The sequence below is a fragment of the Oncorhynchus nerka genome, linkage group LG6 (genome assembly GCF_034236695.1).
Source record: "Oncorhynchus nerka isolate Pitt River linkage group LG6, Oner_Uvic_2.0, whole genome shotgun sequence".
In the NCBI taxonomy this organism is placed as follows: Eukaryota; Metazoa; Chordata; class Actinopteri; order Salmoniformes; family Salmonidae; genus Oncorhynchus; species Oncorhynchus nerka.
Window position 1 is genome coordinate 13,906,700 of NC_088401.1, and position 8,119 is coordinate 13,914,818.

Here is an 8,119-nt window from a genome sequence, read left to right on the forward strand (position 1 = left end):
ATAGTTTTCGTCAAACATCTTGAAAAAACATATACTTAAAAACTGAAAAATCAACCAACGTCAGCCTATTATCCAATGTTGAAAGTGCGTGTGGACGACAGAGAGAAACAAAATGGTGTAGTTTGAGGCCACGTGGCCGAGTGTGACGGGGTGCGAGCAGGTGGGTCTGGACAGCTGTAATGTAGTTTCCCTTTGTATGTGTATGTTCTGTATCGTCTAAAAATATACCTTTTTAAATCGTACAAAAAAAAATGTAATAAAGATGACAAGCTTGCGACACGCATCCGATTATTCATTATGAACATCATTTATTTTGTTTACATTCTTCATTGCAAACACAATGTTACAAATAATTTAACACAGATTAACTTGGTCAAAACATGTATTTTTTACAGAAAACCCAGCGTTATGCTGACAAATAGCCTACTAAACAGGCCAAGCCTAAACATATATATTAAAATTGCCTAAATAAACTAGAATATTTCATAAATAAACAAAGTAGCTCAGCTCACCTTTTTCCCCCCTCCCTATCCTCGCTGGACTCTCTTTCAATTCAGTTTCTTCTACACATCAGCAAAGGACTCAGAAACTCACTTTCTAAAGAGGGTTTAATACTCCTTCACACTGTGGTAAATCAAGTCCGTTTGTTATTTAGAGCCATTTATGTTTCTTAGAGGGAGAGAAACCAAAAGCCCACCGTGACAATTTTTCAAAAATCATCAGTCCGCATATCAAGCGTAAATGCTCCATTGTATTTATACTCAAGTTGTCTCTCAACTCCGGGACCGACCGCCAGCTTTTTGATGTGCAACCCTCAGTAACAGTCCAGATGAAAAATGATCAGGCCTACTGTACATCTTACTGTTGAACGAAAGTCAAGGTGGGAACTGTTGCTGTTAAAATACAATACATATGTCTTACTCTGAACTGGAATAAACAGATCGGTCTACATCTGTGTGATGTGACCAACAAGCACGTCTATATTCTGGGCTCTGTTTTAGACAGTAAAACAATGAGGTGATGCTCAGCCTTGAAACTGTTTCTGTACGTTAGAGTTGAACACCCTGACTCACATAGGTATGTGGTACCAAACTGGACCAGAACATCTACTGCTTTCTCAGTCAGGCAGGAGACCGCTTCCTGCTGTAGATGAACAACCCATAACTGTGTGAGTGGGTTCTCAGTCAGGCAGGAGACCGCTTCCTGCTGTAGATGAACAACCCAGAACTGTGTGAGTGGGTTCTCAGTCAGGCAGGAGACCGCTTCCTGCTGTAGATGAACAACCCAGAACTGTGTGAGTGGGTTCTCAGTCAGGCAGGATACTGCTTCCTGTTGTAGATGAACAACCCAGAACTGTGTGAGTGGGTTCTCAGTCAGGCAGGATACTGCTTCCTGTTGTAGATGAACAACCCAGAACTGTGTGAGTGGGTTCTCAGTCAGGCAGAAGACCGCTTCCTGTTGTAGATGAACAACTCATAACTGTGTGAGTGTTTGCCTCAAAAAGCATCTTGCTTCAATCAGTTTATTCCAGTTAAGAATAAAAAATATTATTGTATTTTAACAGCAACAGTTCCAACCTAGACTAGTTTTCAAAAGTAAGATGAACAGTAGGCCTGATCATTTTTCATCTGGGCTGTTACTGATGGTTGCACTATCAGTAGCTAGCTTGCTTTGTTAGCTATTAGCTGTGTACAATGCCAGCGGATTGTTTGAAAGAGAAACTCACATCTACTACTATGAGAGTTAGTTAGTACTCCCTTATTTCTGCTTATCATCCATCACCTGTTATAAAATGACAACAATGTCTTGCTAGCTGACTTACTTTTCCACTGTCGAAGCACTGTTTCCTGAAGCACTGATTCCTGAAGCACTGTTTCCTGAAGCACTGTTTCCTGAAGCACTGTTTCCTGAAGCATTGTTTCCTGAAGCATTCTGCCCTGTTCTGAAATAACTCTCTGGGTCATGTTGTGGATGTTTGGTCAGGGCGTGTCCTTTTACTCATTTGTCCGTTATGAGAGACTCATTAGTCAGCACTTCCCCCGCACAGAACACATTGTGGGCCTCGTTATAACTTTGTAAGAGAAAGAGAGAAACTCTGCAGTTGTATAGCGTTTCATGACAATAGAGCTCAGTCAGAACTTGTTGCTAGCATGAGTCCATTTGATGACGGCGGTGAGAGATGGCGAGTGAGAAGTCAGCGGCAGACAGCGCATCATCTTCTGCTGAACCACTGCATTGTGTGTGTCGCGGAGTGATCTTCAAGAAAACTGCAGAAAAAAAGATCTGGTAAACCACGAAACACACGGGCATCTCCCTCTCACACTCGTGCCAAACTGAGCAGAGAGCGCAGACGCACTTGGCCAAATCAATTTCAGTAATTAATTAAATCATTATAAATGTACTCTGACACGTCACGACCCACCATTAACATGTCCGCGACCGAACCATACTTTAAGAAAGGCTGGTCTACGGTAGTGTTGTACGGTATACCGAAACGGTGATACTTTTTCGATAGTAGAACATTTGGTGCTAGAATGTGTAACTTTCAGTACTTCTGTCAAATGTGTCTCACGGATCAAGTCTGTCTGGCTGGCTGACTGGCTGACTGACTGGCTGGCTGGCTGGCTGGCTGGCTGGCTGGCTGACTGGCTGGCTGGCTGACTGGCTGGCTGTGTGTGACTGATAAGCAGAAAGGGTGGAGGTGTTTTACACTAACTCACCATCATCAACGATCCAGTCACCGTCCTGCCTCTCTCGCCATCCGAGAGTTCCTCGTCCACCTCTTCATACACACTGGTCAAATCCGCCACCTAGACACAGCACACACACATCAAAACAAGGCTATAACACACACTAGACAACTTGTTCACTAAACACACAGATTGAAAGGGGCGAAACTGTTAACACACCTGTCGGAACAGGGCTCGGACAACGAACACACACACACGACTATCACCTCGTATTTGACCTTCTCTCCCTTGGCTCTGTTGAGCTGCCAGACCAGTCATCCCCTGAAAGCACATTCAGGGCAGGCAAGTGACTACCTGCTTTTAGCAACGCGGGTGTATTTACATACACTAGTGTTACTTCCGATTGTATTGGGTTGCACAAGAACAGTCTGTGGGATGCCAGAAGTTAAATAAAATGAAAATACATTTTAGAATCCGTTGGTCATTATGACGGGGGAATTTGAGACAATATCTAAAGTAACATATTTTACTGAACAGAAATATAAACACAACATGTAAAGTGTCGGTCCCGTGTTTCAGCTGAAATAAAAGATCCCAGAAATGTTCCATACGCACAAAAACCTTCGCTCTCCAACTTTGTGCAGAAATCTGTTTACATCCCTGTTAGTGAGCATTTCTACTTTGCCAAGATAATCCATCCACCTGACAGGTGTGGCATAACAAGAAGTTGATTAAACAGCCTGATCATTACACAGGTGCACCTTGTGCTGGGGACATCCCCCCACCTTTATTTAACCAGGTAGGCAAGTTTAGAACAAGTTCTCATTTACAATTGCGACCTGGCCAAGAAAGCAAAAGCAGTTTGACACATACAACAACACAGAGTTACACATGGAGTAAAACAAACATACAATCAATAATACAGTAGAAAAATAAGTCTATGGGAGGTAAAGGCAAAAAAAAGTAAATACAATATAGCAAGTATAACACTGGAACAGTAATCTGTGAGCTGCTCTGACAGCTGGTGCTTAAAGCTAGTGAGGGGGATAAGTGTTTCCAGTTTCAGAGATTTTTGTAGTTCATTCCAGTCATTGGCAGCAGAGAACTGGAAGGAGTGGCGGACAAAGGTAGAATTGGTTTTGGGGGTGACCAGAGAGATATACCTGTTGGAGCGCGTGCTACAGGTGGGTGCTGCTATGGTGACCAGCGAGCTGAGATAAGGGGGGACTTTACCTAGAAGGGTCTTGTAGATGACCTGGAGCCAGTGGGTTTGGCGACGAGTATGAAGCGAGGGCCAGCCAACGAGAGCGTACAGGTCGCAGTGGTGGGTAGCATATGGGGCTTTGGTGACAAGAGATGGACTGAATCCAATTTACTGAGTAGGGTATGGCCACTCTAAAATGTGCAGTTTTGTCAAACAACACAATGCCACAGATGTCTCAAGTTGAGGGAGCGTGCAATTGGCATGCTGACAGCAGGAATGTCCACCAGAGCTGTTGCAAGAATTTAACGTTAATTTCTCTACCATAAGCCACCACCAATATCATTTTTGAGAATATGGCAGTACATCCAACCGGCCTTGCAACCGCAGCCACGTGTAACCTCCACATCAGACTTCTTCACCTGCAGGATCGTCTGAGACCAGCCACTCGGACAGCTGATGATACTGAGGAGTATTTCTGTCTTTAAAGCCCTTTTGTGGGGAAAAACCAATTCTAATTGTCTGGGCCTGGATCCCAAGTGGGTGGGCCTATGCCCTCCCAGACCTACACCCGTGCCCAGTCATGTGAAATCCAGATTAGGGCCTAATGAATTTATTTCAATGAACTGATTTCCTGATATGAACTGTAACTCAGTAAAATTGTTGCATTTATTTTTGTTCAGTATATTAAAAGAGACTTTCCAAACATGGATCTGTTGTAAAGCAGAGGACGTTTGGAAAGTCTGTTTAATAATACATTGAAATGGAACTTCTGACTTCCTGTTTCGGTGTAACCCAATTACAATAGGAGAAACGCTAATATATGTAAACAGACCCGCGTTGCTAAATTTCGCTAGCGACAGACCACTTTCTAAAATGTCATCATCACAGAGTAGCTAGCCAGCTAACTGTGGGTAATTATTCATATTACGATCATTCAGTGTAAATGTAACTAAATCTAGTAATTCTGGAAAAGCTAGCTAACGTTAACTGGCTAATAGTTTCTTTGTTGTTAGTGAGAGCTATTGTAACGTTAGCTGACAGCATGAGCTTGCTGACTAAGCAGTATTTTCATGTTCCCTCTTGTCTAGCTCGCTAACATGCTTGTTTGTTTACAGTAACTTTGCGTTCAGACTCACTTCTCTGTGTTAGAAGCTCGAGACATTGCTATTTATTGACAACCTTCATCTCTCTTGGTACACAGCTCAACACAACCGAAGTTACCGCGCCAAATACTCTTTCCGTTGAAAGTCATTTCCAGGAAATGACGCAGCATGAAAGCAGCCAATCGCTGGTGTTTTCGAAGCTTTTCCAGAGAGGAAGAGGCAAAGCGAGAGGATTTACTCTGCTCGAAATCTGTCCACCAAAATAAAACCACTCATTGAAGAGTTGTAATGGAGGATAATGAGAGAGTGTAAAATTTGGTCAACAAAAAAATGTAATTGCTACGTGATGTTTATTTGATCGAATAGAAGTTCCGTAATGGTTAGGTTGTTTAAGGAGTGATCCCATCTTGTCTCGCCTCTCCCGTCTGGCTTCCATCTTTGAGGACATGTATTTCCGTTGTTTGAGCGGTCTCTTTTCAATACATAATCTTTGGCTTGGCGCTTGGTATAACAATGTGTGAATTCCAATGTCCGCTTGATGGCAATGTTGTTTCATCGTCGATGTAGGCTAGTACGGTAGGCCAACACTGTAGGTTACAACCGGGATAACCTTGAATTCAATTTACAATGTATTCCTCACTTTATTAGTATGGGGTCTGGACTGTGAGGAATGTTGGTGATGGTGAGTTAAAGTTTGTTTATTGCTTGCTTGTTTCATCATCAAGAACACTTGTGCTCTCGGCCACAATACACACACCATCCTCTCTCTCTCTCTCTCTCTCTCTCTCTCTCAATTAAATTCAAGGGGCTTTATTGGCTTGGGAAACATATGTTAACGTTGCCAAAGCAAGTGAGGTAGATAATATACAAATGTGAAATAAACAATAAAAACTAAGAGTAAACATTACACATACAGAAGTTTCAAAATAATAAAGACATTACAAATGTAATATTATGTATATATACAGTGTTGTCTCTCTCTCTTTGTCTCTCTCTATATATATCACTCATTCTCACACACACAGTCCAACCTTCGTCCATGACCCGTATCTCCCACCTCTCTTTTGACAAGTGAGGGAACATTTCTCTGAAGAGAGGCAAGGACTATTTACAGATGCTTTGACAGCAGAAAGTGTCGCCTTTTTATCGCAATGAAGCTTGTTTCCATGGTGACCCTGGCGGGACTCTGTGCTGCGCACAAAAGAATCCCCTGTCCCAGATTTGGAGGATAAAAGCGCGCTCGGGCTTGTGGGCCACGCAGACGCATATTGGCACGGTGGTTCTACAATGCATTCACACATCAGTCCTACAAAAGACCCATTGTAGCCCATGCAAGTGCAGGTCTCTACTATTCAGCTTTGTTCTTGTTTTTGGATTATTGAAGGAATTAACACAGACAACGTTGTGTGATAGGCTTAGGCATATTCTGTAGAACATCTGAGCTTTAGAAAATAATACCCTAAAGGTGTAAAGTACTTAAGTAAAAATACATTAAAGAACTACTTAAGTCGTTTTTTTGTAGTATCTGTATTTTACTTTACTATTTATATTTTTGACAATTTTTACTTTTACTTCACTACATTCCTAATGAAAATAATGTACTTTTTACTCCATACATTTTGCCTGACACCCAAATGTACTCGTTACATTTTGAATGCTTAGCATGACAGGAAAATTACCAATTCACCACCTATTAAGACGACATCCCTGGTCATCCCTACTGCCTCTGATCTGGAGGACTCACTAAACACAGAACATCCCTGGTCATCCCTACTGCCTCTGATCTGGAGGACTCACTAAACACAGAACATCCCTGGTCATCCCTACTGCCTCTGATCTGGAGGACTCACTAAACACAGAACATCCCTGGTCATCCCTACTGCCTCTGATCTGGTGAACTCACTAAACACAGAACATCCCTGGTCATCCCTACTGCCTCTGATCTGGAGGACTCACTAAACACAGAACATCCCTGGTCATCCCTACTGCCTCTGATCTGGAGGACTCACTAAACACAGAACATCCCTGGTCATCCCTACTGCCTCTGATCTGGAGGACTCACTAAACAGAGAACATCCCTGGTCATCCCTACTGCCTCTGATCTGGAGGACTCACTAAACACAGAACATCCCTGGTCATCCCTACTGCCTCTGATCTGGAGGACTCACTAAACAGAGAACATCCCTGGTCATCCCTACTGCCTCTGATCTGGAGGACTCACTAAACACAGAACATCCCTGGTCATCCCTACTGCCTCTGATCTGGAGGACTCACTAAACACAGAACATCCCTGGTCATCCCTACTGCCTCTGATCTGGAGGACTCACTAAACAGAGAACATCCCTGGTCATCCCTACTGCCTCTGAAATGGAGGACTCACTAAACAGAGAACATCCCTGGTCATCCCTACTGCCTCTGATCTGGAGGACTCACTAAACAGAGAACATCCCTGGTCATCCCTACTGCCTCTGATCTGGAGGACTCACTAAACACAGAACATCCCTGGTCATCCCTACTGCCTCTGATCTGGAGGACTCACTAAACACAGAACATCCCTGGTCATCCCTACTGCCTCTGATCTGGAGGACTCACTAAACACAGAACATCCCTGGTCATCCCTACTGCCTCTGATCTGGAGGACTCACTAAACAGAGAACATCCCTGGTCATCCCTACTGCCTCTGATCTGGAGGACTCACTAAACAGAGAACATCCCTGGTCATCCCTACTGCCTCTGATCTGGAGGACTCACTAAACAGAGAACATCCCTGGTCATCCCTACTGCCTCTGATCTGGAGGACTCACTAAACAGAGAACATCCCTGGTCATCCCTACTGCCTCTGATCTGGAGGACTCACTAAACAGAGAACATCCCTGGTCATCCCTACTGCCTCTGATCTGGTGAACTCACTAAACACAGAACATCCCTGGTCATCCCTACTGCCTCTGGTCTGGAGGACTTACTAAACAGAGAACATCCCTGGTCATCCCTACTGCCTCTGGTCTGGCAGACTCACTAAACACAGAACATCCCTGGTCATCCCTACTGCCTCTGATCTGGAGGACTCACTAAACAGAGAACATCCCTGGTCATCCCTACTGCCTCTGATCTGGTGGACTCAC

The 8,119-nt window shown here is 43.7% G+C and overlaps 1 long non-coding RNA gene across 4 annotated transcripts; it reads right to left on the bottom strand.

The window, feature by feature from the left end:
* Positions 1–283: 283 nt before the first annotated feature.
* LOC115125323 (uncharacterized) lies at positions 284–5,142 on the bottom strand. Of its 4 annotated transcripts, XR_010464039.1 has the most exons (4): positions 5,031–5,142; positions 2,957–3,011; positions 2,721–2,810; positions 284–2,267 (listed from the first exon to the last, which is right to left on the bottom strand). It is a non-coding gene; the product is annotated as an uncharacterized LOC115125323 (long non-coding RNA). The 4 variants fall into 4 exon arrangements; XR_003862944.2 differs by having other exon boundaries at positions 2,721–3,011; XR_003862946.2 differs by lacking the exon at positions 5,031–5,142 and having other exon boundaries at positions 2,957–3,447.
* Positions 5,143–8,119: the final 2,977 nt, after the last annotated feature.